The 12,500-nt window shown below is 49.1% G+C and overlaps 4 non-coding genes and 9 pseudogenes across 4 annotated transcripts in view; all 13 read right to left on the reverse strand.

The window, feature by feature from the left end:
* Window positions 1-719: 719 nt before the first annotated feature.
* LOC139269801 (5S ribosomal RNA) lies at window positions 720-839 on the reverse strand (annotated as a pseudogene).
* An 856-nt stretch (window positions 840-1,695) lies between these two features.
* On the reverse strand, window positions 1,696-1,814 carry LOC139269505 (5S ribosomal RNA; annotated as a pseudogene).
* An 870-nt stretch (window positions 1,815-2,684) lies between these two features.
* LOC139269281 (5S ribosomal RNA) lies at window positions 2,685-2,803 on the reverse strand. Its single transcript, XR_011594166.1, has one exon. It is a non-coding gene; the product is annotated as a 5S ribosomal RNA (ribosomal RNA).
* An 856-nt stretch (window positions 2,804-3,659) lies between these two features.
* LOC139269441 (5S ribosomal RNA) lies at window positions 3,660-3,778 on the reverse strand (annotated as a pseudogene).
* An 856-nt stretch (window positions 3,779-4,634) lies between these two features.
* On the reverse strand, window positions 4,635-4,753 carry LOC139269442 (5S ribosomal RNA; annotated as a pseudogene).
* An 870-nt stretch (window positions 4,754-5,623) lies between these two features.
* Window positions 5,624-5,742, reverse strand: LOC139269768 (5S ribosomal RNA; annotated as a pseudogene).
* Window positions 5,743-6,602: 860 nt separating this feature from the next.
* LOC139269802 (5S ribosomal RNA) lies at window positions 6,603-6,722 on the reverse strand (annotated as a pseudogene).
* Window positions 6,723-7,578: 856 nt separating this feature from the next.
* LOC139270509 (5S ribosomal RNA) lies at window positions 7,579-7,697 on the reverse strand. Its single transcript, XR_011594851.1, has one exon. It is a non-coding gene; the product is annotated as a 5S ribosomal RNA (ribosomal RNA).
* An 870-nt stretch (window positions 7,698-8,567) lies between these two features.
* On the reverse strand, window positions 8,568-8,686 carry LOC139269292 (5S ribosomal RNA). Its single transcript, XR_011594177.1, has one exon. It is a non-coding gene; the product is annotated as a 5S ribosomal RNA (ribosomal RNA).
* Window positions 8,687-9,542: 856 nt separating this feature from the next.
* LOC139269444 (5S ribosomal RNA) lies at window positions 9,543-9,661 on the reverse strand (annotated as a pseudogene).
* An 870-nt stretch (window positions 9,662-10,531) lies between these two features.
* LOC139269772 (5S ribosomal RNA) lies at window positions 10,532-10,650 on the reverse strand (annotated as a pseudogene).
* Window positions 10,651-11,510: 860 nt separating this feature from the next.
* On the reverse strand, window positions 11,511-11,630 carry LOC139269803 (5S ribosomal RNA; annotated as a pseudogene).
* An 856-nt stretch (window positions 11,631-12,486) lies between these two features.
* The window catches only part of LOC139270510 (5S ribosomal RNA), a 119-nt gene continuing 105 nt past the window's right edge, over window positions 12,487-12,500 (reverse strand). Inside the window, exon 1 of the ribosomal RNA XR_011594852.1 lies at window positions 12,487-12,500. This exon is cut by the window's right edge and continues 105 nt beyond it. This is a non-coding gene — a ribosomal RNA (5S ribosomal RNA).

Consider the following 12,500-nt stretch of genomic DNA (forward strand, 5'->3'; position numbering starts at 1 on the left):
CTCTGACTCCCACACAAGCAAACGACAAGCCCTACCCTTCATTGCCTTGCCTCCAGCTTCAAAACTGCCTGACTTTCACCATTCCCTCACTCACCCACAAATCACTCACTCATTCACCCCCCAATCTCACGCTCGCCAACCTCGAAATCTCTCATCCCCTCAAATCGCTCTCCCCCAAATCTCCCCATCCCCAAATCTCTCCTCCCCCAAAAAAGCTTCCACCGCCCCCAAAACACCAGGATTGTTTCATTTCCAATCCCACCAATTATTAAGCCAGATCGCTGTTGTAGCCACATTTCGGAACCCCATGTGGCAAGTGGCGCCTGCTACTCGGCATTCTGATTTGCAACACTCCTCACATGAACACACATGCATTCCAGCAGCATGCTAGTTGGCTTTACATTTTTCCTGCATTGAATTGCAGCTCTTCCTGCACGATTCTTTGTTCTCTTGCTGTTTGTCCCTCTCAGGTTTCTATGCACCTTGTCTCTCCTCTCTGTTGCTGCGTCCTGGTGTGCCTGCGCCAGCGTGTATTTTTTTGCCAACTTATTTTGTTGTTCTGCGTTCTTTCGTCCCTTGCGTCGACCCCCTTGCATTTGTGTAGCAGCAGGAGAATGTGCAGGAAAGAAATGGTGAAAGCAAAGTGAAAGAGAGAGCAGCAAAAAGGTTGTTGATGGATCAACGGCACTGTGTGTGCAGAAGCATGAGCAGCCTGTGGATGGCAGCAAAAGCCTGGTATTCCCAGGCAGTCTCCCATCCAAGTACTAACCAGGCCTCAGTCTGCTTGGTTTCCGAGATCAGACGAGATCGGGCGTTTTCAGACTAGTGTGGCCGTAGGCATCGATGTCATGGCTTTCTCTTTACTTAAACGGACATAAGGCTGTTCTTCACTCCTTTTTCTCCTTCCATGCATTCATCCAAGGAATCAGCACTCAAGATTCATTTCACCATTTTCCTTCCGCCACACCCACCTCTTGCTGCTCTGACTCCCACACAAGCAAACGACAAGCCCTACCCTTCATTGCCTTGCCTCCAGCTTCAAAACTGCCTGACTTTCACCATTCCCTCACTCACCCACAAATCACTCACTCATTCACCCCCCAATCTCACGCTCGCCAACCTCGAAATCTCTCATCCCCTCAAATCGCTCTCCCCCAAATCTCCCCATCCCCAAATCTCTCCTCCCCCAAAAAAGCTTCCACCGCCCCCAAAACACCAGGATTGTTTCATTTCCAATCCCACCAATTATTAAGCCAGATCGCTGTTGTAGCCACATTTCGGAACCCCATGTGGCAAGTGGCGCCTGCTACTCGGCATTCTGATTTGCAACACTCCTCACATGAACACACATGCATTCCAGCAGCATGCTAGTTGGCTTTACATTTTTCCTGCATTGAATTGCAGCTCTTCCTGCACGATTCTTTGTTCTCTTGCTGTTTGTCCCTCTCAGGTTTCTATGCACCTTGTCTCTCCTCTCTGTTGCTGTGTCCTGGTGTGCCTGCGCCAGCATGTTTTTTTTTGCCAACTTATTTTGTTGTTCTGCGTTCTTTCGTCCCTTGCGTCGACCCCCTTGCATTTGTGTAGCAGCAGGAGAATGTGCAGGAAAGAAATGGTGAAAGCAAAGTGAAAGAGAGAACAGCAAAAAGGTTGTTGATGGATGTGCAGAAGCATGAGCAGCCTGTGGATGGCAGCAAAAGCCTACTGCACCTGTTATTCCCAGGCAGTCTCCCATCCAAGTACTAACCAGGCCTGACTCTGCTTAGCTTCCGAGATCAGACGAAATCGGGCGTTTTCAGACTAGTGTGGCCGTAGGCATCGATGTCATGGCTTTCTCTTTACTTAAACGGACATAAGGCTGTTCTTCACTCCTTATTCTCCTTCCATGCATTCATCCAAGGAATCAGCACTCAAGATTCATTTCACCATTTTCCTTCCGCCACACCCACCTCTTGCTGCTCTGACTCCCACACAAGCAAACGACAAGCCCTACCCTTCATTGCCTTGCCTCAAGCTTCAAAACTGCCTGACTTTCACCATTCCCTCACTCACCCACAAATCACTCACTCATTCACCCCCCAATCTCACGCTCGCCAATCTCGAAATCTCTCATCCCCTCAAATCGCTCTCCCCCAAATCTCCCCATCCCCAAATCTCTCCTCCCCCAAAAAAGCTTCCACCGCCCCCAAAACACCAGGATTGTTTCATTTCCAATCCTACCAATTATTAAGCCAGATCGCTGTTGTAGCCACATTTCGGAACCCCATGTGGCAAGTGGCGCCTGCTACTCGGCATTCTGATTTGCAACACTCCTCACATGAACACACATGCATTCCAGCAGCATGCTAGTTGGCTTTACATTTTTCCTGCATTGAATTGCAGCTCTTCCTGCACGATTCTTTGTTCTCTTGCTGTTTGTCCCTCTCAGGTTTCTATGCACCTTGTCTCTCCTCTCTGTTGCTGCGTCCTGGTGTGCCTGCGCCAGCGTGTATTTTTTTGCCAACTTATTTTGTTGTTCTGCGTTCTTTCGTCCCTTGCGTCGACCCCCTTGCATTTGTGTAGCAGCAGGAGAACGTGCAGGAAAGAAATGGTGAAAGCAAAGTGAAAGAGAGAGCAGCAAAAAGGTTGTTGATGGATCAACGGCACTGTGTGTGCAGAAGCATGAGCAGCCTGTGGATGGCAGCAAAAGCCTACTGCACCTGGTATTCCCAGGCAGTCTCCCATCCAAGTACTAACCAGGCCTCAGTCTGCTTAGTTTCCGAGATCAGACGAGATCGGGCGTTTTCAGACTAGTGTGGCCGTAGGCATCGATGTCATGGCTTTCTCTTTACTTAAACGGACATAAGGCTGTTCTTCACTCCTTTTTCTCCTTCCATGCATTCATCCAAGGAATCAGCACTCAAGATTCATTTCAACATTTTCCTTCCGCCACACCCACCTCTTGCTGCTCTGACTCCCACACAAGCAAACGACAAGCCCTACCCTTCATTGCCTTGCCTCAAGCTTCAAAACTGCCTGACTTTCACCATTCCCTCACTCACCCACAAATCACTCACTCATTCACCCCCCAATCTCACGCTCGCCAACCTCGAAATCTCTCATCCCCTCAAATCGCTCTCCCCCAAATCTCCCCATCCCCAAATCTCTCCTCCCCCAAAAAAGCTTCCACCGCCCCCAAAACACCAGGATTGTTTCATTTCCAATCCCACCAATTATTAAGCCAGATCGCTGTTGTAGCCACATTTCGGAACCCCATGTGGCAAGTGGCGCCTGCTACTCGGCATTCTGATTTGCAACACTCCTCACATGAACACACATGCATTCCAGCAGCATGCTAGTTGGCTTTACATTTTTCCTGCATTGAATTGCAGCTCTTCCTGCACGATTCTTTGTTCTCTTGCTGTTTGTCCCTCTCAGGTTTCTATGCACCTTGTCTCTCCTCTCTGTTGCTGTGTCCTGGTGTGCCTGCGCCAGCATGTTTTTTTTTGCCAACTTATTTTGTTGTTCTGCGTTCTTTCGTCCCTTGCGTCGACCCCCTTGCATTTGTGTAGCAGCAGGAGAATGTGCAGGAAAGAAATGGTGAAAGCAAAGTGAAAGAGAGAGCAGCAAAAAGGTTGTTGATGGATGTGCAGAAGCATGAGCAGCCTGTGGATGGCAGCAAAAGCCTACTGCACCTGGTATTCCCAGGCAGTCTCCCATCCAAGTACTAACCAGGCCTGACTCTGCTTAGTTTCCGAGATCAGACGAGATCGGGCGTTTTCAGACTAGTGTGGCCGTAGGCATCGATGTTATGGCTTTCTCTTTACTTAAACGGACATAAGGCTGTTCTTCACTCCTTATTCTCCTTCCATGCATTCATCCAAGGAATCAGCACTCAAGATTCATTTCACCATTTTCCTTCCGCCACACCCACCTCTTGCTGCTCTGACTCCCACACAAGCAAACGACAAGCCCTACCCTTCATTGCCTTGCCTCAAGCTTCAAAACTGCCTGACTTTCACCATTCCCTCACTCACCCACAAATCACTCACTCATTCACCCCCCAATCTCACGCTCGCCAACCTCGAAATCTCTCATCCCCTCAAATCGCTCTCCCCCAAATCTCCCCATCCCCAAATCTCTCCTCCCCCAAAAAAGCTTCCACCGCCCCCAAAACACCAGGATTGTTTCATTTCCAATCCCACCAATTATTAAGCCAGATCGCTGTTGTAGCCACATTTCGGAACCCCATGTGGCAAGTGGCGCCTGCTACTCGGCATTCTGATTTGCAACACTCCTCACATGAACACACATGCATTCCAGCAGCATGCTAGTTGGCTTTACATTTTTCCTGCATTGAATTGCAGCTCTTCCTGCACGATTCTTTGTTCTCTTGCTGTTTGTCCCTCTCAGGTTTCTATGCACCTTGTCTCTCCTCTCTGTTGCTGCGTCCTGGTGTGCCTGCGCCAGCGTGTATTTTTTTGCCAACTTATTTTGTTGTTCTGCGTTCTTTCGTCCCTTGCGTCGACCCCCTTGCATTTGTGTAGCAGCAGGAGAATGTGCAGGAAAGAAATGGTGAAAGCAAAGTGAAAGAGAGAGCAGCAAAAAGGTTGTTGATGGATGTGCAGAAGCATGAGCAGCCTGTGGATGGCAGCAAAAGCCTACTGCACCTGGTATTCCCAGGCAGTCTCCCATCCAAGTACTAACCAGGCCTGACTCTGCTTAGTTTCCGAGATCAGACGAGATCGGGCGTTTTCAGACTAGTGTGGCCGTAGGCATTGATGTTATGGCTTTCTCTTTACTTAAACGGACATAAGGCTGTTCTTCACTCCTTATTCTCCTTCCATGCATTCATCCAAGGAATCAGCACTCAAGATTCATTTCACCATTTTCTTTCCGCCACACCCACCTCTTGCTGCTCTGACTCCCACACAAGCAAACGACAAGCCCTACCCTTCATTGCCTTGCCTCAAGCTTCAAAACTGCCTGACTTTCACCACTCCCTCACTCACCCACAAATCACTCACTCATTCACCCCCCAATCTCACGCTCGCCAATCTCGAAATCTCTCATCCCCTCAAATCGCTCTCCCCCAAATCTCCCCATCCCCAAATCTCTCCTCCCCCAAAAAAGCTTCCACCGCCCCCAAAACACCAGGATTGTTTCATTTCCAATCCTACCAATTATTAAGCCAGATCGCTGTTGTAGCCACATTTCGGAACCCCATGTGGCAAGTGGCGCCTGCTACTCGGCATTCTGATTTGCAACACTCCTCACATGAACACACATGCATTCCAGCAGCATGCTAGTTGGCTTTACATTTTTCCTGCATTGAATTGCAGCTCTTCCTGCACGATTCTTTGTTCTCTTGCTGTTTGTCCCTCTCAGGTTTCTATGCACCTTGTCTCTCCTCTCTGTTGCTGCGTCCTGGTGTGCCTGCGCCAGCGTGTATTTTTTTGCCAACTTATTTTGTTGTTCTGCGTTCTTTCGTCCCTTGCGTCGACCCCCTTGCATTTGTGTAGCAGCAGGAGAATGTGCAGGAAAGAAATGGTGAAAGCAAAGTGAAAGAGAGAGCAGCAAAAAGGTTGTTGATGGATCAACGGCACTGTGTGTGCAGAAGCATGAGCAGCCTGTGGATGGCAGCAAAAGCCTACTGCACCTGGTATTCCCAGGCAGTCTCCCATCCAAGTGCTCACCAGCCCTGAATCTGCTTAGCTTCCGAGATTAGACGAGATCGGGCGTTTTCAGACTAGTGTGGCCGTAGGCATCCATGTCATGGCTTTCTCTTTACTTAAACGGACATAAGGCTGTTCTTCACTCCTTTTTCTCCTTCCATGCATTCATCCAAGGAATCAGCACTCAAGATTCATTTCAACATTTTCCTTCCGCCACACCCACCTCTTGCTGCTCTGACTCCCACACAAGCAAACGACAAGCCCTACCCTTCATTGCCTTGCCTCAAGCTTCAAAACTGCCTGACTTTCACCATTCCCTCACTCACCCACAAATCACTCACTCATTCACCCCCCAATCTCACGCTCGCCAACCTCGAAATCTCTCATCCCCTCAAATCACTCTCCCCCAAATCTCCCCATCCCCAAATCTCTCCTCCCCCAAAAAAGCTTCCACCGCCCCCAAAACACCAGAATTGTTTCATTTCCAATCCCACCAATTATTAAGCCAGATCGCTGTTGTAGCCACATTTCGGAACCCCATGTGGCAAGTGGCGCCTGCTACTCGGCATTCTGATTTGCAACACTCCTCACATGAACACACATGCATTCCAGCAGCATGCTAGTTGGCTTTACATTTTTCCTGCATTGAATTGCAGCTCTTCCTGCACGATTCTTTGTTCTCTTGCTGTTTGTCCCTCTCAGGTTTCTATGCACCTTGTCTCTCCTCTCTGTTGCTGTGTCCTGGTGTGCCTGCGCCAGCATGTTTTTTTTTGCCAACTTATTTTGTTGTTCTGTGTTCTTTCGTCCCTTGCGTCGACCCCCTTGCATTTGTGTAGCAGCAGGAGAATGTGCAGGAAAGAAATGGTGAAAGCAAAGTGAAAGAGAGAGCAGCAAAAAGGTTGTTGATGGATCAACGGCACTGTGTGTGCAGAAGCATGAGCAGCCTGTGGATGGCAGCAAAAGCCTGGTATTCCCAGGCAGTCTCCCATCCAAGTACTAACCAGGCCTCAGTCTGCTTGGTTTCCGAGATCAGACGAGATCGGGCGTTTTCAGACTAGTGTGGCCGTAGGCATCGATGTCATGGCTTTCTCTTTACTTAAACGGACATAAGGCTGTTCTTCACTCCTTTTTCTCCTTCCATGCATTCATCCAAGGAATCAGCACTCAAGATTCATTTCACCATTTTCCTTCCGCCACACCCACCTCTTGCTGCTCTGACTCCCACACAAGCAAACGACAAGCCCTACCCTTCATTGCCTTGCCTCCAGCTTCAAAACTGCCTGACTTTCACCATTCCCTCACTCACCCACAAATCACTCACTCATTCACCCCCCAATCTCACGCTCGCCAACCTCGAAATCTCTCATCCCCTCAAATCGCTCTCCCCCAAATCTCCCCATCCCCAAATCTCTCCTCCCCCAAAAAAGCTTCCACCGCCCCCAAAACACCAGGATTGTTTCATTTCCAATCCCACCAATTATTAAGCCAGATCGCTGTTGTAGCCACATTTCGGAACCCCATGTGGCAAGTGGCGCCTGCTACTCGGCATTCTGATTTGCAACACTCCTCACATGAACACACATGCATTCCAGCAGCATGCTAGTTGGCTTTACATTTTTCCTGCATTGAATTGCAGCTCTTCCTGCACGATTCTTTGTTCTCTTGCTGTTTGTCCCTCTCAGGTTTCTATGCACCTTGTCTCTCCTCTCTGTTGCTGTGTCCTGGTGTGCCTGCGCCAGCATGTTTTTTTTTGCCAACTTATTTTGTTGTTCTGCGTTCTTTCGTCCCTTGCGTCGACCCCCTTGCATTTGTGTAGCAGCAGGAGAATGTGCAGGAAAGAAATGGTGAAAGCAAAGTGAAAGAGAGAACAGCAAAAAGGTTGTTGATGGATGTGCAGAAGCATGAGCAGCCTGTGGATGGCAGCAAAAGCCTACTGCACCTGTTATTCCCAGGCAGTCTCCCATCCAAGTACTAACCAGGCCTGACTCTGCTTAGCTTCCGAGATCAGACGGGATCGGGCGTTTTCAGACTAGTGTGGCCGTAGGCATCGATGTCATGGCTTTCTCTTTACTTAAACGGACATAAGGCTGTTCTTCACTCCTTATTCTCCTTCCATGCATTCATCCAAGGAATCAGCACTCAAGATTCATTTCACCATTTTCCTTCCGCCACACCCACCTCTTGCTGCTCTGACTCCCACACAAGCAAACGACAAGCCCTACCCTTCATTGCCTTGCCTCAAGCTTCAAAACTGCCTGACTTTCACCATTCCCTCACTCACCCACAAATCACTCACTCATTCACCCCCCAATCTCACGCTCGCCAATCTCGAAATCTCTCATCCCCTCAAATCGCTCTCCCCCAAATCTCCCCATCCCCAAATCTCTCCTCCCCCAAAAAAGCTTCCACCGCCCCCAAAACACCAGGATTGTTTCATTTCCAATCCTACCAATTATTAAGCCAGATCGCTGTTGTAGCCACATTTCGGAACCCCATGTGGCAAGTGGCGCCTGCTACTCGGCATTCTGATTTGCAACACTCCTCACATGAACACACATGCATTCCAGCAGCATGCTAGTTGGCTTTACATTTTTCCTGCATTGAATTGCAGCTCTTCCTGCACGATTCTTTGTTCTCTTGCTGTTTGTCCCTCTCAGGTTTCTATGCACCTTGTCTCTCCTCTCTGTTGCTGCGTCCTGGTGTGCCTGCGCCAGCGTGTATTTTTTTGCCAACTTATTTTGTTGTTCTGCGTTCTTTCGTCCCTTGCGTCGACCCCCTTGCATTTGTGTAGCAGCAGGAGAACGTGCAGGAAAGAAATGGTGAAAGCAAAGTGAAAGAGAGAGCAGCAAAAAGGTTGTTGATGGATCAACGGCACTGTGTGTGCAGAAGCATGAGCAGCCTGTGGATGGCAGCAAAAGCCTACTGCACCTGGTATTCCCAGGCAGTCTCCCATCCAAGTACTAACCAGGCCTCAGTCTGCTTAGTTTCCGAGATCAGACGAGATCGGGCGTTTTCAGACTAGTGTGGCCGTAGGCATCGATGTCATGGCTTTCTCTTTACTTAAACGGACATAAGGCTGTTCTTCACTCCTTTTTCTCCTTCCATGCATTCATCCAAGGAATCAGCACTCAAGATTCATTTCAACATTTTCCTTCCGCCACACCCACCTCTTGCTGCTCTGACTCCCACACAAGCAAACGACAAGCCCTACCCTTCATTGCCTTGCCTCAAGCTTCAAAACTGCCTGACTTTCACCATTCCCTCACTCACCCACAAATCACTCACTCATTCACCCCCCAATCTCACGCTCGCCAACCTCGAAATCTCTCATCCCCTCAAATCGCTCTCCCCCAAATCTCCCCATCCCCAAATCTCTCCTCCCCCAAAAAAGCTTCCACCGCCCCCAAAACACCAGGATTGTTTCATTTCCAATCCCACCAATTATTAAGCCAGATCGCTGTTGTAGCCACATTTCGGAACCCCATGTGGCAAGTGGCGCCTGCTACTCGGCATTCTGATTTGCAACACTCCTCACATGAACACACATGCATTCCAGCAGCATGCTAGTTGGCTTTACATTTTTCCTGCATTGAATTGCAGCTCTTCCTGCACGATTCTTTGTTCTCTTGCTGTTTGTCCCTCTCAGGTTTCTATGCACCTTGTCTCTCCTCTCTGTTGCTGCGTCCTGGTGTGCCTGCGCCAGCGTGTATTTTTTTGCCAACTTATTTTGTTGTTCTGCGTTCTTTCGTCCCTTGCGTCGACCCCCTTGCATTTGTGTAGCAGCAGGAGAATGTGCAGGAAAGAAATGGTGAAAGCAAAGTGAAAGAGAGAGCAGCAAAAAGGTTGTTGATGGATGTGCAGAAGCATGAGCAGCCTGTGGATGGCAGCAAAAGCCTACTGCACCTGGTATTCCCAGGCAGTCTCCCATCCAAGTACTAACCAGGCCTGACTCTGCTTAGTTTCCGAGATCAGACGAGATCGGGCGTTTTCAGACTAGTGTGGCCGTAGGCATTGATGTTATGGCTTTCTCTTTACTTAAACGGACATAAGGCTGTTCTTCACTCCTTATTCTCCTTCCATGCATTCATCCAAGGAATCAGCACTCAAGATTCATTTCACCATTTTCTTTCCGCCACACCCACCTCTTGCTGCTCTGACTCCCACACAAGCAAACGACAAGCCCTACCCTTCATTGCCTTGCCTCAAGCTTCAAAACTGCCTGACTTTCACCACTCCCTCACTCACCCACAAATCACTCACTCATTCACCCCCCAATCTCACGCTCGCCAATCTCGAAATCTCTCATCCCCTCAAATCGCTCTCCCCCAAATCTCCCCATCCCCAAATCTCTCCTCCCCCAAAAAAGCTTCCACCGCCCCCAAAACACCAGGATTGTTTCATTTCCAATCCTACCAATTATTAAGCCAGATCGCTGTTGTAGCCACATTTCGGAACCCCATGTGGCAAGTGGCGCCTGCTACTCGGCATTCTGATTTGCAACACTCCTCACATGAACACACATGCATTCCAGCAGCATGCTAGTTGGCTTTACATTTTTCCTGCATTGAATTGCAGCTCTTCCTGCACGATTCTTTGTTCTCTTGCTGTTTGTCCCTCTCAGGTTTCTATGCACCTTGTCTCTCCTCTCTGTTGCTGCGTCCTGGTGTGCCTGCGCCAGCGTGTATTTTTTTGCCAACTTATTTTGTTGTTCTGCGTTCTTTCGTCCCTTGCGTCGACCCCCTTGCATTTGTGTAGCAGCAGGAGAATGTGCAGGAAAGAAATGGTGAAAGCAAAGTGAAAGAGAGAGCAGCAAAAAGGTTGTTGATGGATCAACGGCACTGTGTGTGCAGAAGCATGAGCAGCCTGTGGATGGCAGCAAAAGCCTACTGCACCTGGTATTCCCAGGCAGTCTCCCATCCAAGTGCTCACCAGCCCTGAATCTGCTTAGCTTCCGAGATTAGACGAGATCGGGCGTTTTCAGACTAGTGTGGCCGTAGGCATCCATGTCATGGCTTTCTCTTTACTTAAACGGACATAAGGCTGTTCTTCACTCCTTTTTCTCCTTCCATGCATTCATCCAAGGAATCAGCACTCAAGATTCATTTCAACATTTTCCTTCCGCCACACCCACCTCTTGCTGCTCTGACTCCCACACAAGCAAACGACAAGCCCTACCCTTCATTGCCTTGCCTCAAGCTTCAAAACTGCCTGACTTTCACCATTCCCTCACTCACCCACAAATCACTCACTCATTCACCCCCCAATCTCACGCTCGCCAACCTCGAAATCTCTCATCCCCTCAAATCACTCTCCCCCAAATCTCCCCATCCCCAAATCTCTCCTCCCCCAAAAAAGCTTCCACCGCCCCCAAAACACCAGAATTGTTTCATTTCCAATCCCACCAATTATTAAGCCAGATCGCTGTTGTAGCCACATTTCGGAACCCCATGTGGCAAGTGGCGCCTGCTACTCGGCATTCTGATTTGCAACACTCCTCACATGAACACACATGCATTCCAGCAGCATGCTAGTTGGCTTTACATTTTTCCTGCATTGAATTGCAGCTCTTCCTGCACGATTCTTTGTTCTCTTGCTGTTTGTCCCTCTCAGGTTTCTATGCACCTTGTCTCTCCTCTCTGTTGCTGTGTCCTGGTGTGCCTGCGCCAGCATGTTTTTTTTTGCCAACTTATTTTGTTGTTCTGTGTTCTTTCGTCCCTTGCGTCGACCCCCTTGCATTTGTGTAGCAGCAGGAGAATGTGCAGGAAAGAAATGGTGAAAGCAAAGTGAAAGAGAGAGCAGCAAAAAGGTTGTTGATGGATCAACGGCACTGTGTGTGCAGAAGCATGAGCAGCCTGTGGATGGCAGCAAAAGCCTGGTATTCCCAGGCAGTCTCCCATCCAAGTACTAACCAGGCCTCAGTCTGCTTGGTTTCCGAGATCAGACGAGATCGGGCGTTTTCAGACTAGTGTGGCCGTAGGCATCGATGTCATGGCTTTCTCTTTACTTAAACGGACATAAGGCTGTTCTTCACTCCTTTTTCTCCTTCCATGCATTCATCCAAGGAATCAGCACTCAAGATTCATTTCACCATTTTCCTTCCGCCACACCCACCTCTTGCTGCTCTGACTCCCACACAAGCAAACGACAAGCCCTACCCTTCATTGCCTTGCCTCCAGCTTCAAAACTGCCTGACTTTCACCATTCCCTCACTCACCCACAAATCACTCACTCATTCACCCCCCAATCTCACGCTCGCCAACCTCGAAATCTCTCATCCCCTCAAATCGCTCTCCCCCAAATCTCCCCATCCCCAAATCTCTCCTCCCCCAAAAAAGCTTCCACCGCCCCCAAAACACCAGGATTGTTTCATTTCCAATCCCACCAATTATTAAGCCAGATCGCTGTTGTAGCCACATTTCGGAACCCCATGTGGCAAGTGGCGCCTGCTACTCGGCATTCTGATTTGCAACACTCCTCACATGAACACACATGCATTCCAGCAGCATGCTAGTTGGCTTTACATTTTTCCTGCATTGAATTGCAGCTCTTCCTGCACGATTCTTTGTTCTCTTGCTGTTTGTCCCTCTCAGGTTTCTATGCACCTTGTCTCTCCTCTCTGTTGCTGTGTCCTGGTGTGCCTGCGCCAGCATGTTTTTTTTTGCCAACTTATTTTGTTGTTCTGCGTTCTTTCGTCCCTTGCGTCGACCCCCTTGCATTTGTGTAGCAGCAGGAGAATGTGCAGGAAAGAAATGGTGAAAGCAAAGTGAAAGAGAGAACAGCAAAAAGGTTGTTGATGGATGTGCAGAAGCATGAGCAGCCTGTGGATGGCAGCAAAAGCCTACTGCACCT

This window comes from Pristiophorus japonicus, chromosome 8 (genome assembly GCF_044704955.1).
Source record: "Pristiophorus japonicus isolate sPriJap1 chromosome 8, sPriJap1.hap1, whole genome shotgun sequence".
Lineage (NCBI taxonomy): Eukaryota > Metazoa > Chordata > Chondrichthyes > Pristiophoridae > Pristiophorus > Pristiophorus japonicus.